At 41.0% G+C, this 17,036-nt stretch overlaps 1 protein-coding gene across 1 annotated transcript in view; it reads right to left on the minus strand.

Moving 5' to 3' along the window:
- macrod2 (mono-ADP ribosylhydrolase 2) overlaps window positions 1-17,036 on the minus strand; it is a 493,575-nt gene that overhangs the window by 127,971 nt on the left and 348,568 nt on the right. The gene's annotated exons all lie outside the window — the stretch shown is intronic.

Below are 17,036 nucleotides of genomic sequence, written 5' to 3' on the forward strand. Positions count from 1 at the left end.
CCCTTGGATTTGTAATTTAATGCAGCAAATTCTCATTACTAAAATATTAAACCCTCTCGAAGGACTTAGACCCAGAGCTGGTTCATGTAAGAACTTGCAAATAAATCGCAGTGCAGCCAGCGTTTTCTTATGTTTTCTTACATGCGACCTCAATTATTTGATATGAAACACTCAGCCTCATTTTCCTGCTGAATAAATATCAGCTACATTCCTAATCTACTCTGCCATAAATAATTTTTGGATAAAATTTGATTCTTGGTTCACTCTCAAAGCACATTGTTAAACCACAGCTCATAAAGGAGCATTTTTACAACAGAAGGTTGTAAAGTTATGACATGCATATATTTATGGGGCATATTCATGGGATGGGAGTCATCACCCTGGCAAGTTAGCATAAAGGAAAACGTTTTGGTTTTTCCCCCTAAAGGTGTGGTTATGGTTGTGAAAAGATCTACAGCAGTGGTTCTCAGACATTTTTCTGGCACGGGCCACTGCAGAAGCCAGGGAAAAAGTTCACAGCCTACACCACACAAGTTTGAGAACCACTGGTTTACTGTAACCCAAACTCCTATTCTTTTACTAAATACTGAAGAAAAAAGACTGAACTAAAAGAAAGTAAACAGCGGCTAACGAGTAGAATATGTCAGAAAATACCAGAAAGGATATGAACCCCAGACGGAAAGTGCAGCATATCAGTCACACCGCCCACAACACGACTTTCAAGTCACAATTTGTTGAGATGAAAGCAAAGAGTAGCTATTACACATTTTAGTGTGACAATCATTAATACTTCATGATAATAAAAAGCAGGGACCTTTATCATCAAGAAGAGTTTTCTAATGTTGCTTAAGGGGTAATATTTAGTTTTTGGGAGAGGTCCGAAACAAGGGGCCAGGTTGATCCCAATGCTAAACCGAGGTTGTGTTGTAATGAGAATAGAACTGTCTGAACTATTCCCTTTTTCCAGAATTGCAGACTGAAAATTGCATAGCACAATGTGGTTATAATGGGACACGTGGTAAGTTGTTTTTCGTGCATAATTCATGAAGTTCACTACAAGAATGGCCACATGCCAATTATAGTGTGGGTAAGCGCCAAAAACCAGACTACTGGTGAATTCATGAAAATTTAAGCAGTTCTTATTTCATCAGTATGGATGCCTCCACTTGTATCCTCAACTCTTCCACATCAAATAAATATTTATACAACTGTGTTTCTGTAAGGTGAAAGACATGTTTCCCTTTGTGACTAAGGAGGGTTATTACAGGAAGGACAGTTTGTTACGGTAGAGCTCAGAGAGACTCTGGCAGCTACTTCACCGTCTCAGTAAACTTCAACACAAATGACCTTTCTACCCCCGATTTACAACGACCGGAATGCTCCATTCAAAGGAAAACCCAGTATTTCTTTAAATTCAAGGAAATCCAAGAATTAAATCCAAGTATTTGCAACAAGGTGATAAACTCCGTCAAGCTAATATCACTAAAAATATAGGCTCGTGACTCAACATCATACTTTTTTAAAGGCTTTTGAGTGCACAGTGGGGGTGTGAAGTCAATCCTTCTGCACAGACTCGCTGACGTACAAAAGAACTATGTCAACAACAAAAACAAATATAACCTTGTTAGTATGGTGTTTTAGCTATGGACAGCTTAACCTTGCTTAAAAGACAGAAGTCTCTCTTAGCATAAAAAGTTATTTTTCTAATGCTTTTGAATGATGTTTTTCCAACAACCTAAATTGCACACAGATGCTCTTCGCAATAAGAGCTTGAAAAGCTCTGACGGGTCATTATTAACATTCTTCATCATTTTGCCTTTTCTCTCCTGGTAAAAACCCTCAGCTTTTATCATCAACTGCACCCATTAGCTTACAAACGCATCAGTGTTTTTCCTTTTTCCCCTTTGTAAGAATACTGACACATGTAGACCATTCTCTCAGTGCTGCCTTTCTTCAAGAGGCAAATAAATTTCTATCTTTACAGGGCTGAAAAGATTTCTGGTGATTGTCTTGCGCCGGTTGGGCTTAATTGTGGAGATATACAAATACAGGCCATTTTACCATAACAAGCATGGAAAACAGAGTTAGATGTTTTCATGAAACACATTTAAAGGTTGCTTTCTTTATACTAGACAAGCCAGCAGAGTTTAATCTATGAGCATACAGAAAGTCTTTAGAAATTTCACAGATGTCTTCTTTAGTTTTCTCACTCATACAACAACAAAACCCATGCACACGCTTTTGCCTTCAGCTTCCATTTTCAGCAAAGATTCTTTTTTTTCTTTTTGGCAAATTTTTGATCGACTGGATTTGTTCATCTTGGTCTTGATGGTTGCTCGGGGCTATAATGTCAGTGACATGATTGCACCAGCAAAGATTGATGACTGCCATTCAAACTTCGTACTCTCTCCCCATGAGACTACAGACTCCTCAAAGAAAAACAAAAGCAATCCCAAGGTTTGTTCCTTTTCCCGTGAGACTCAAAGAATATTTATGCGTTAAACCTGCGGTCGCTGGACAGCATTAAATACCACAACCGGACCTCAAGATCTGATCTGTTGTTCTGTGATGATAATACTGGGTTATATTATTTTTTGCTGTTTTTCCTCAAGCATAAACAATTTACTTGATGTTTATCTTGTCTATTATGATTACTCAGTGTGGGCAGGTTTACTCCAAAATGCCTAACCATTAATTCTAAGTGGGTGTCTTGATTGCTGAAACTGGTAAGTCCTCCACTATAAATTAAGGAAACATGTCACATTATGTTGCTTGTTGTACTGCAGATGTGGCACAATTATCATACATTTCCCCCCAGTCAGTTCTTAGCAGTCAATAAAAAACAGAAGTGAAATGGGAAAACGCACAGCAAGCCAATAGAGTAGAAAAAGAAAAGTTCTACTTAAGAAAAAATAAAAAGTTGCTGCTGGTCTTTTTGTTGTCGTTAAAGCCCAATCGACACTGAAAATTACAACAAAAATGCATTATTGGATAAAATAATAATAATTTCTGCCTGAATAACCTGAGAAATTGTCCTGTGATTCCCATTTTCCTTTGCAAGGGAGATGCGTATGTTCATTCAACAGCAAAAGACTCCAGGGAACACCGCAGCAAGTATAAAGGTGAAGATGCTGTTAAATGTTTATGCACTAGACACAAACTAGCCATCCGACAGACTGAAAATGATCCTCGTTTCAACCAAAATGATCATGAATTTAGAAAATGACTGTGCTGTTGGCAGGATGACAGTGCCCTTATCTATAAGGTGTGGGGGGAGTCACTGAATGGTTTGATAAGAAACTGATGTGAAGTATTTTATATCACAAAACAGCCGTCACAGTTGCCATCTCTCAGTCCAGTTGAACACCCAAGGGAGGATTTGGTCAGACAGCGCTCTCCACTATCATCCTTAAAAGACCAAGAATTAGAAGAAAGGTGTTTCTGCCCCCAAAGCGCACTCGCAGAGACACGCTACTGTTCTTGTACCATGTGATGTCCCAGTTAAGACAATGTTGTTGCTTTTTTGTCTTTCCCCTCTGTAATTTGTTACCTGTCCATATAAAAGCTCGCTGCGTCCACATTCTGTTCTCTCCTCTTCTAGGCCATCATGTATTATAGATAATAGTGCACTACACAAATCTATAGGAAACCATAAGAAGGTAAATGTAATGCAGTCTATATTTAGTTCATGCAGACCTTCAAATGTCAGATGTACTTTCACATATTCCGGTGAATTGCACTCTGTGCATAGTGCGTCTGCGTTACACATGGCAACTCGAAACGTCGACTCAGTATTGGCATTATTGATAGTGTTCATAGAATTCAGCTATTTGAGATCCTCAGATCAGGGGCAAAAACATAAAAGAATTAAAAAAAATAAATCCTGAGATGAAGACATCCCTTGTGGTGAGATATTTCTGTTATCGGAGAACGACTGGACACAAAATGACCCCCGAACACACCAAATGTAGCGAATGTGTAAGAACATGTTAGACAAGCCCACTAAAGCGCTCCTCGGCTCTCCCAGAGCTCAGGAATAACTACCAAGGGGACATGCTCACTTCAAAGACGCCACTTTCTTAGCAACTACAAAATCTTTTGAAAAATCTAGACTTCATTTAGAAGTGAAGTACCATGTTATTTCAGAGAGCGACCAGCACTCCACAGCCTAATCAATCTTTCATTTTTATATGCCACGTACCATCCCAGATAATAACTGTTCCAAAAGGCTAAAAAATATTTGAACACATTTACTGTAGCATGGCTTCTTCTTCTTCTGAGTAATCTGATTCTTGGCAACAGAACGGGAGATGCAAACCTGCGTGCGTCATCCTGACACTGCACAAGGACATAGCAGTCTTATATATAGCCCATTATTTCCAAAAGATCATTTACACTTTATATTTTATTAAAATTGTACAAAGAAAAGATGAAAACTTATGACTAATAAGTTATTGTTTGCTGTTTTAGAATGAGCAGGATAAACTGCTGGTAGAAAATCCCACCACTAGGTTAAACAGGATTGGGTATAAAATGAGCATCAAAGAGATGCTGAGTAATAGAGAACTAAAGATATGCAGAGCTTTGCTGCTCTGAAAGACACAGTTAACATTTTCAGGATCATTTTTCTTCAACATAAAATTGTATGAAGTTGGGGATCATCATATGTGCCCACAATAGAGGAATTCAAGAAAATCTATGTATGCAAGTGTGGGGTTGACAACTACTACTGAACGGCCATGCTGTTTGAGATTTCAGGGATCAGTTACATGTTTCAGCAAGACAGTTACACAGCAGAAACAGCATGGCTCACTAGTAGTAAGAGCTTGTAGTCCAGACTTGTCACCTGCTGAAAACACTCGGTGTACCGAGAAACGGCACATATGACAAAGGAGGATGTGAACTGTTGAGCAGCTGAAATGCTGAATCATGCAAGGCTATTGAAAAAAATCACATTAAAAAATGAGTGCAGTTTGCCCCCTAAATTCCCAGACAATTACAGGATGCTGTTAAAAGAAAGCGTGATGCAACACAGTGGTAAACGTGCCTAAACTGTCCCGGCTTTGTTGACGCATGTTGCTGGAGTCAAATACAAAACGAGCATATTTTTCCACAAAGAACATAAAACCCCTGTAAACACTGGGTTTAATCACTTGCAAATCGATGCATTTTGATTACATGTTGCAGCTTCCTGAAGTCTTTAAACAGGGGTGCAGCTCTATTATGATCCACAAGCAAAAGACAGTAATCAAACCACTTTGTGTTGCCTGTTGGCAATTATCTTCCACACTTAAGAATCAACAAAGCACATAATGACTTACAGTCCATTAGGAAATTCAGCCAAAACTGCAGTCGCTATTTTTATGTGCTAAGTCATATGTTATATGGAGAGTGAATTGTAGTCTTATTAGTTTGTATGATCCTTACTAATAGAATTAAGTGTCTCTATAAAGTTTATGACTGATGCCTAAAACTAGTGACTGTGTTTTATGTGTGGTACTCATGATTTCACTGCACTGGCTAAGCTGTATTCAGTTCAAGTCAGAGGTAGCTCACTCACTAACTGTTCTCCATTAGGGCAGATAACAGTATCATTGCTATGTCATTTAAATGTATTGATTTATATATTTCTTATAAATATGACGGGCGATCGTGGCTCAAGAGTTGGCAGTTCGTCTTGTAATCGGAAGGTTGCCGGTTCGAGCCCCGGCTCGGACATTGTCGGTCGTTGTGTCCTTGGACAAGACACTTCACCTACCACCTACTGGTGATGGCCAGAGGGGCCGATGGCGCAATATGGCAGCCTTGCCTCTGTCAGCCTGCCCCAGGGCAGCTGTGGCTACAACTGTAGCTGCCTTCACCAGTGTGTAAATGTGAGAGTGAATGAATAGTGGAATTATAAAGCGCTTTGAGGGGTCCCGAAAAGCGCTATATAAATGCAATCTATTATTATTATGACAACATTTATCACAAATAAAGCTGTATTGTGCGTCAACTGGAAGTCTCCTTTTATAAGACAGTGAAAACTTTACAGAAATACTTCAGGGTGAATTGAAGAAAAAATGATCAATAAAGTAAAGAAACAGTCAACTGCAATATGTCGTCTGTCTGCCATTAACATTGATTTTTCTCTTTTTTAAATTTCCCACCAAAAAACCTAAACAGAGCAAGGAAGTTGTTGAAAGGGAGGTTCAGCAGTGATTTCATGGGGTAGAAATCTGTTAGCATCTGTCGCTCTTTGACAAATCTATCAAAGCGGGTCATTTCCTTTTTACTGGTTGATGAAAAAACACAAGAAGTCACATCAGTGTGGACATATCTGTTCATAATGTTTAGCTTTTTTCTTTATTCTTATATAAGGAGCTAGGTATCTTGTTTATGTGCTTTATTCTATTTATTTGTTCTGAATAAACTTGCCATTTAAAAAGCCCACTTACTTTAATTGTTGATTACATGACTTATTAGTAATTGTAACATTAATAGGAGATAATACTAATAATCCCAGTAATATTGTGATAACATACACTACACAAATGCTCTATAATTTCATGGTCTTGGCAAACCAATCAGAACGAAGCAATGATACTCCAACTTTCTTTCCAGCTCTTTCATGCTTGTATTAATTAAACACTGCTTCCACATGATAGCAAGTACGTGCCAGTCACTGTGAGCAGAGAGGATTCATCCATCTTTTGTCAGTCATGAGGCTCTTTTCAATGTGCTCAATGTCCCATGAAAGAAAAAAAAAAAAGCAGGTAGCATCTCACACTTCCTATTCCACAGTCTCTCAAAGTAACTCGCTGTCAGCAAGCCAGCCTAATCCACTGTGTGAGTGTACCATGGGGGTTTTGCAGGCGAAGCTCCACCCACTACATAGCTTTAAAAAACAGAGTGAACGACGTGTTTTTTTGTTTGAATTTAGACATAAACTCTAGCACTCTGTGTGTACACACAGTGCACATGTGTTGAGGTAGAAACACACAACGGAGCTCTTGCCACTTACAGTAAGACCGGCGAGTGTGCCTCTGTGACGGCTCAATGTTAATAGAATTCAACATTAATCAAGTGATTGTATTTGTATTTCTCCTCTTAACATACTGTAGCGCTGAGGCAAATAGCCATGGCAGTAAGAGAGTACCTGTTCAGATAAAGATCGAATTTCCTTCCAGTAAAACTGTAATGTATACAGTAGTTGCCAGGCATTGCCACTCAAACTCTAATTCCATAATACCCACAAGAGTGACCACATTTCCAGAAATTAAGTGTATTTTGGCATGATTGCTAGCCTAAACCCTCTCAGCATGCACACAGCTGTCCCACGTTGCTCGCTAAGGATTACTAAATGAAGTGTGTACACCCACTCGGACATGGAACTGGTGTTGTCATGGTGACAGAGTGCAGAGCGATCCCCTAATGCTTGCTGAAGCTCCAGTATGAAAGAGGGGGCTTTTTGCAGACCTGGAATCATCTGACGCATACTGAGCAGATACAGTTGTTAGTGCATTAATATTCCCTTCTTTAAAAATGGATTAGGGGTGTCTTAGTGATTATTCATACACTTGGCTTTCAAAGAGCTTTCCCATTGTGAGTGTCACTGAGGTTCTGTCACACTTAAATAGGCTAAGGGGGTAAAGAGCAAGAGGGGGAGCAGTTACAAAAGGATGATGACAGACCATCATACACACATGCAATATCACACCAATGTTTTCCAATGATTGTGACAAAAAGTATTAAACACGCTAAGCTAACATTTTACTGATATATTTTATGCATAAAGTGAGCTATACATTCATTTCATTATCTTGTGTGTCTTTAGGTTTGTCTGCGTGAGACACTGAGGCTCCATCTCTACTTTTTCCACATTTTAGGTGGCATTTTTATGATGCACCGAACAGCGCTTGTCAATCATAACAATTCACAAAGAAATGTGTCATCCTTCTGGAGTCACGCACATGCGGCACCGACACACATCCACGCCAGGATAAAGTACAGTACAATTCAGTCCGCGCTGCTTTCAAATGTCAAGAAGCTCTCTGAGTAAAAGCAAAGACCACTCTAATTGAAAGCCAACTCTCAGCCCGCTGGCACACTTTTTTTTTTACTGCTTTACTGTACTGAAAAGAAGGTGAGGTGTGTGTGTCTGTGTGTGTGTGCATGACTGAGTGAGTATGCACTGGCTCCACACTGAAGGACAGTGGGAGTGCAATGATTGTTTTGCTCTACACATGCTGTAAGAATGGCCCTGGTAGTGTCTACAGGGACGATGGGCCCAGAGTAAAAACGGAGGGAGAAAGTCACCGAGCAGCACTGCCAGCTGTTTCATTGCTTTGGGCTTACTATAATATTCCCCTAAGCCTGAATGAGCTACCAGGTGACACTGCTCTCGACAGCTTGTTGCACGCTCCTTTTCCCCCTTTGCAAAACATTTTTGAATAAAATGTGAAAAAGAGTGTATTTTTGCCACGTGTGAGGCAAGACTGGCTGAAAAAACAAACAGTACGGCCACAATTCACAAGCTCAAACAAAAAAACTTCATGTATACAGTGTGAACACATTTCTGTAAAACCATGGGCGTGACTTTGTGCTGAACATTGGGGGGGGGGGGGGGGGGGGGGGGGTCAAGATCTCTCTCTCTAAGTAAATAAATAAATCTGGGTAAATTCCCAGATTATTAAACATGCAACTATTTTGCTGGTAATAACTGAAATGAGCAAAGAAAACCAACAGCCTATTTATGCAAGATAATATTGGCTGGGTCTGATGGGGGGGGGGGGGGGGTCATAACCCCCCTAACCCCCCTGGAAATTACGCCCCTGTGTAAAACAACATAACAAAATCACAACACACAAAGCGCACTGTTTACTTATGTTTGCCACCTCAATGACTGATACAGAAACTACAATCCTCATTACATGACAGCCATTTATGACATCACAACAACTTTGATTTCACTGCACCGTAAGGAGGGAATCTGGATGTTTCATTAAGAATATTTAAAGCAACAGCGCATATACAGTGGGGCAAAAAAGTATTTAGTCAGCCACCGATTGTGCAAGTTCCCCCACTTAAAATGATGACAGAGGTCAGTAATTTGCACCAGAGGTACACTTCAACTGTGAGAGACAGAATGTGAAAAAAAAATCCATGAATCCACATGGTAGGATTTGTAAATAATTTATTCGTAAATTAGGGTGGAAAATAAGTATTTGGTCACCTCAAACAAGGAAAATCTCTGGCTCTCACAGACCTGTAACGTCTTCTGTAAGAAGCTTTTCTGTCCCCCACTCGTTACCTGTATGAATGGCACCTGTTTGAACTCATCATCTGTATAAAAGACACCTGTCCACAGCCTCAAACAGTCAGACTCCAAACTCCGCCATGGCCAAGACCAAAGAGCTTTCGAAGGACACCAGGAAAAGTATTGTAGACCTGCACCAGACTGGGAAGAGTGAATCTACAATAGGCAAGCAGCTTGGTGTGAAAAAATCAACTGTGGGAGCAATCATCAGAAAATGGAAGACATACAAGACCACTGATAATCTCCCTCGATCTGGGGCTCCACGCAAGATCTCATCCCGTGGGGTCAAAATGATCATGAGAACGGTGAGCAAAGATCCCAGAACCACATGGGGGGACTTGGTGAATGACCTGCAGAGAGCTGGGACCAAAGTAACAAAGGTCACCATCAGTAACACACTACAACGGCAGGGAACCAAATCCCGCAGTGCCAGACGTGTTCCGCTGCTGAAGCCAGTGCATGTCCAGGCCCGTCTGAAGTTTGCCAGAGAGCACATGGATGATCCAGCAGAGGATTGGGAGAATGTCATGTGGTCAGATGAAGCCAAAGTAGAACTTTTTGGTATAAACTCAACTCGTCGTGTTTGGAGGAAGAAGAATACTGAGTTGCATCCCAAGAACACCATACCTACTGTGAAGCATGGGGGTGGAAACATCATGCTATGGGGCTGTTTTTCTGCCAAGGGGACAGGACGACTGATCCGTGTTAAGGACAGAATGAATGGGGCCATGTATCGTGAGAGTTTGAGCCAAAACCTCCTTCCATCAGTGAGAACTCTGAAGATGAAACGAGGCTGGGTCTTCCAACATGACAATGATCCAAAACACACCGCCCGAGCAACAAAGGAGTGGCTCCGTAAGAAGCATTTGAAAGTCCTGGAGTGGCCTAGCCAGTCTCCAGACCTCAACCCCATAGAAAATCTGTGGCGGGAGTTGAAAGTCCGTGTTGCTCGGCGACAGCCCCAAAACATCACTGCTCTCGAGAAGATCTGCATGGAGGAATGGGCCAAAATACCAACTACTGTGTGTGCAAACCTGGTAAAGACCTATAGTAAACGTTTGACCTCTGTTATTGCCAACAAAGGTTATGTTACAAAGTATTGAGTTGTATTTTTGTTATTGACCAAATACTTATTTTCCACCCTGATTTACGAATAAATTCTTTACAAATCCTACCATGTGGATTCATGGATTTTTTTTTCACATTCTGTCTCTCACAGTTGAAGTGTACCTCTGGTGCAAATTACTGACCTCTGTCATCATTTTAGGTGGGGGAACTTGCACAATCGGTGGCTGACTAAATACTTTTTTGCCCCACTGTACATGCCTGCATGTGTGAGAATAAGAGTATAACTGGAGCTTTGGTTGAGAAAATTCAGCATCAGATACATCATCTCTGCTTTTACAGGCCTCGGTTTGTGTAAAGGGGCTGATGAAGCCTCGATCCAACATGAAGTGATAATGCAGTTTGTAAGAAGCAGCCCTGCCGGGTCACATCAACCACATATTTTTTGATTTTCCGCTACGACGCGGAGCCCCTCAGACACACCTTTGAGGGATGCGGTTGATGAATCTGACGGGGCCGGTAAACTACGGGTAGACTGCAGATATTTGAATTCCAGAGAAAAAGATGTCATCTGTACAGACCCATGCAGCAGGGATCTACAATATTTATTACTCTCTTGGTGCTTTTTCTTGCAGCAAGGTGCCCTGCGAAGACAGAGCTTTAAAGGCAACCTGCTTGTAAAGCTTCTTTGTTTGTTTTGAATTAAATGTACAAAAACAAAGCGCACACAGCCACAGTGCAGCCTTTCATCTCCGCACTGCAACATTACACTGTGATCTTGTTACCTGCAACCCAATCGCTCGGGCGGTGCATCGTAATTCTGCTGGGGGTCTGTACCAACAGGTCCTTGAGTTGGGCTTCATGAATCTTTAAATGGCAGTAGATTTCCACATACACACATGTATTTGTGGAAGCACAGCTGCAGGAAGAGTGAAAGTGATGTGGCCTTCAAAAATGCTATTACCGACGATTTTAATTAAGATATGTTCACTCAACGTGGATTTGACGGAGAAAAAAAACAGCGGGTGGAGAGATTACGCGTGCTCTCGTTCCAGCAACATGTGCCACACGCTTTCCAAATTATCCTAATGACAGTAATTACAAAGGCATATTCAAATTTATGTTTAGTAAGTAAGGCTTAGGAAATGGGTATAAATATTATTGTGAATGGCTTCGCTGTATTTCACCAATAGAGATAGAGACAATGAACAATCACACTATTTTTATTTTAGTCATTAAGAGGTTTTGCCTGATGTCTCCTTTCCCCACAGCTATCAGTGTAAAGTGCAGAGCAATAACTCAAACAAATGCCCAAGAGCTGGAAAGCAACACAACTTTTAAATGGTTAAAATTCAGTAGAAATGCAAATAAAAAACAAATCTAATTAAAATAAATAAATATTATTAAATCTCTGTGCAAGAATTGGAATCATTCGCACACATTTAGTGTCACAAACCTTTAAAAAAGTACTATTTAGCCAGGCTAGAGTGTGTATCTAAGCAGTGTGAAACAACTAAGATGAGCCGGCAGATTTGTCTTGCTCATAGATATATAAAAAAAAGTAAAGTAAATGGAGCTGAAACGATCCAATAGTTTCTGCGGTCTTTAATGTGCTTTTGACTTTGTCAGTTTTTGCTTCTAAAAACTTCTTAAAACTGAGTTGTTGTTTGTTTTGCATATCTCAGCCTCAAGCAAATAAATATTTTTGCTAATCAGAGCCTTTTGCCTTTTTCCTTTTTTCAAATGAATGATGAACTTGACAAATGCAGACCTAAGTATGACCCCCCCCCCCCCACCTTTTATTTTTTTCCCTCTTCCTCTTTCTTATTTTTTTAGTTCAAAGTAATATGATAATGCCACAAGCCCTTTGAAAATCCTGTTCTTACATATCAAAAAAAAAGTGCCAGACATGGCTAACATGCTGACACTCACAAGGCTGCTCTGTCCCCGGGGCTTTACTCAGGCCTGTCTTCATGAACATGTGAAGAGGTGTTTTAAAATTTCTCCAGGTTCTGAAAGATTCATTTCACTTATTACGTATGAGTTAAAACAGCTGGAGAAGAAGGCTACAAAACAAATACTAACACAAGAACATGCTTTTTTATGAAGCCTGTCCTTTCCACAGTAACATTAAAAGGAAAAAAAGAAGGGAAAAGGCAAGAAAACAACACAGGTAAGCTTGAACAAAAAGGAAACTGGTGGGCAGTGACCTTTTGGAGCTACCTTTGAGTCATAATAGAGCAGTCAGCACTTTTCTTATTTCCCGGTTTAGCTTCCTCTCTGTCAAAAGCTCCACTACAGAGACAGCCTACTTATCAACTCCTTTCACATACAGGGTGCCACTCATTACTCATGTATTCATAGCCTTTGCGGTTTAATTACGAGACTAATCACAACAAACTATCTCCTTCACTAGTGAACCAGCTGCTTGAGTAATGTGGGCCTGAGGGATTGAATGCGGCTAATCAGTTCAACGTACAACGCGTTTTTCTTCGATATTACTACTACAGCTACGTGGCGTTCGATTCTGCGAATTATCTAATTTTGATTAACAACGCCGTAACACAAGAAAGGGGAAACACTTCATGCATTTTCTCCGTATAGTAGGAGAGAGAGAATCTGCAGCAGTCGCTGCTGATTTCGTAGCAATTTTCAATGCCTTACTATTTTTCTCAAGAAATGACAACAGTCTGAAGAAGCCAGTGCAGCACAGGCAACATCATTTACAAAAACAAAAAGACAAAAATTGGTGGTTAAGATGTGTCTTTCCACAAGGAGAGAATGCAGCTAACCGCTAAATCACCATGTCCACCCACCACAATATCAATAGTACAATTGCTTGCTTGTTCAGAGTATGACCTTGTAGAAATGACAGAAGAATGACTACGGCGGTCCTATTTTTCCAAGACACGTGAGTCAGTGGAGTGAATATGGCCCCATTACGACTCCATCTGTGAGAGCACGCTCTTATCTGTGCCTTTTTCAGGTACCTTCACTGAAGAAGCTGTAACAAGGACCCATCCAGCCAGTGAGATCTCACAGTACCCGGGTCCCAAAAGGTAGGATCTTCCATGCACTCGCACACATGCGGATTATCTACAGCAGCATCAAAACTTGCCCGACGGTGTGTCTCTGCAGTGATTTCTGTGAGAGGTCCCCATCAAAATAAATAGAGGTCACTCTCAGACTCGTCTCTTCTCTCAGCCCTGCTTCACCTGTGCTTCCAAACACCCACGTAGACAGTTTCAGAGTCCCATGTGGAAGAAGCAGAACTGTGACCAAACTCCTCCAGGGAGCAGCTAGCTAGCAGTGGTACACCTGCCACATAATATATCAAAAGACAGGGAACACACATACACTCTGTGCTCGGTGACTTCCCGTGCAATGCAACCAAAAGCTATAAGAAACATGCTCTTATGGGAATACATTACTCATCGGATAACATACGGCCACGTTCGAATGCGGATCAGACTCGCTGGGTACGGTTGACGTAAACCCACTGGAAGTACACCCTGGATAGATGGCAGAATAAAATCTCATCAGGTGCCAGTTTGGAAGCAGGCCAAGCTCTGTCTCTTTTTCAATTCTCCTTCCTTCTCGTTTTTCTCTTGCTTCAAATCAATCTCTCTTTCTCCCCCCCCCAATTCCTCCTGAATGGCTCTGTCTGTCTCTCAGCAGCGTTGTAAATGAAATACGTTGAACTGCAGAAAGGTTTATGTCTGGAAAACACAAGGTCACGCGTAGCATCAGTCAGCTCCCCACCTGCTTTTACTGCAATCTGTTTGCCGTGTGTATTTATCACAGATGCAGCCATTTCTGCACCGAGGGCTGTGCCACGCTGTGCATACGCTCACTTTGTTACCCCCAACAGAAATGTCTCACCGGGGAGAAGCCTTTAGTAGAGCACATATAAACTCTCGCCTTTTAGTAGCATGGGAAATGCTGAAATGCATACATTTATGGGGCCTTTTTCTGAGTGCTGCACTAAACTCAGAGTTTGACCTTGCCGCCGCTCTGCGCAGGCCTTTCGGAAATGCTGAAGTGACTGTTTTAAACAATGGATAATTAATGGTCTTTATCGCATTTGTAGGAGTGACTTAGATATGTGGTCGTGTCATCATATGGAGCATATGGAGTTGGGTTGACAAGTATTTTGTCTTTGCTTTCTTGTAGTTTGTGCTTTGTCCTATTTGCAGTCTCCTTATGCTCTTCTTTCCCCTCTTTTCTGTCTCCTCATCCTCCTCAGATGTCTCGCTCCTGCAGGAGGTTTTGTCACCACTACTGTTGTGGTTTGATGCTTTATAAATGCAACTGATTTTTTTCTTTTTTAAAAAAAGGGGAAAGACTTGCTGATGTTGAAAGAATTGGCGCAGCAACCTGTCGGCCTTCCGTGTGCGCTGATGTATCGCTGTTAGATAAGAAACACAAACAGCAGATAACAGAGTGAAGCTCAATCTCTCAGCAGGCCTGCGTTAATGTTACTAATGCACGGTGCACTTTAGGGTTAGCTTTGATGACACAGGCAGCCGGTTGATGTTTCCATATGTTCAACAAACATGGGAGGCCCCGTATGGCTGAGTCACAGACTGTGTACCCAGAGTGCTGAGTGCAGCAGCCTGATGGACGGGAGACCATCCCTGGTCCATCCCCGCCTCCACCCCCCAGTCCCTATAATTCACAGCAGCCTGGACTTTTGCACAACAGTCTCTTGTTCTTCAGAGCAGTTTGGCAATCAGAGCCACATGCTGCATGGACATTTATCTTACTTTCACAAAAATGTGGGCTTAATGAAATAATTTGGGCTACTATGCTAGATTGGCAGGGCAGAGACGTTCCGATGTGTGGTCTCTACAAAGCAGAGATGAGGTCAGGGCTATGAGAACTTGGTAGTTTCGCTCAATAAAGGGAACAAGCTGGCTATTTTAGGTGATGCATACATGGGAGAGAGAAGGAGAGAGGGAAATTGCAATGGAACTTTAGTGCTGGATGCAAAATGCAATAGGATTAAAGAAATTTTTAACAAAAAATTGTTTTTACTTACAAAATTTATACGGTGATTAGAGCAATCAGTTTCATCCCTACTAAGAGAAATCATTTAGCCCAGAGCCTTTAAGCACACAAGCAGGTCTCCCTTTCTGCCAGATCCAACAGATGTCTACTACTACCACAGTGACCTTTAAAATATGCCTCACCATCTGATTTTAGATTTAAGCCCACTGTAGGAAACCAAAATAAATAAATAAATAAAATAGAGAGGCACGGGAATACGCCCAAACACAGTGTTTAACTATATAACCAGCAAAGTAGTGAATAAAACCCCACAAAGAAACAAGAATTCACATTCATGTTAAACAAAGCGTTTCCTTCCAAATAGCACCAGCTTATGAAAACCTTTGTTCAGGTATCAGAGAAAAGTCAAACAAATGCAGTTTTTCATTTAGCTACGTCGGGGCAGTTAGACTGTGGGGATCAGAAGGCTTGTAAAAGCCAAGGATTTTTTTCTTTTTCAGTAGAGTCAAAAAAAAAAGGAAAACAACCTCTTAAATCCAGCCCAAAGCAGCCAAAAAAACAACACAGACACATCAGCCAGATAGCACTTCTTCAAAGTAAACACTTTCAGGATATGAAATGAAATGATGAAGAGCAGGTGAAAAATATTGCACACATCAGTGCTGCCGCTCTGGCAGAGCTGAAAATAGTTCTCCACACCTGAGTGAAGAGACAGTGAGAATCTAAAGGATGGACAGCAATTCGAGGTTGCTGTCGGTGTGCCTGCGCACTTCAGGATAAATGATGGAAACAGATGAGTTTTACACTCCAAAGCCTCACAGCTGACAATTATATAACTCGGTAAGGTGAGATAAAAAAGATGCGAGTATTAAGATAAGTTGACATTTTTAACATCTTAAAACTACGAGTTACGCGCAGTTAAAATTGTCTGTGGGATATGTGAAGCTTCTCCCAAAGCACCAGCTGTCCAAACATCTGTCTGCAGACAGGGGTATACTTTGGGTTTCTATGGTTAACCACATATATATATTTCACTGACAGCCTTTGCTTTACCATGTTTGATTTCTTTATAACAACACAAATGAAACACTTTTGTTTTCATGAAGGATGATGCATTGGAGCTATCATAAAAAAGGCTAGCTCAGTGTTTGGCTTTTTAATGCCTTGCCTCGTGCTGTTAAAAAGACCCTACCTGAAACACTGTGGAGGACTGCCTAAGGCACTTTGAATGACAAACAAAAAATGTGTGACGAATAAAAAAATGAATAATAACAAAAATTATGAAGACCTCAGAGAGCCGTTACAGTTCAGCACTAAAGCGGCTGTGAATGCGGCACATATCCCTGTTTCTTTTACTTCTGCTACAATCCCAATTAATAATGCAAATACGTCAATCAACATAAAAAACAAACATGTGTGGTGTTTCGACAGAAGAACGGAGACGGCTTGGTTTGTAATGGAACGTATATATTCAGCAGTAGTTCGCCATTTTACATCTCACCATACACTTCACTTCTTCTCTCCTTCCATCATCCTTAGTCACAGAGCCCCCTACTGGTAACTGAGTATATGTTCATATTCAGTCCCCCTTGTAAGCAACCCTTCACCATCTTAGCAGTGTATGTAAACACAACATCTCTCCTCATTCTCACAGAATTCTACT

Source organism: Copadichromis virginalis, linkage group LG13 (assembly GCF_057382275.1).
Source record: "Copadichromis virginalis isolate Kocher_CV1m ecotype Utaka linkage group LG13, C_Virginalis_male_GT1.1, whole genome shotgun sequence".
Lineage (NCBI taxonomy): Eukaryota > Metazoa > Chordata > Actinopteri > Cichliformes > Cichlidae > Copadichromis > Copadichromis virginalis.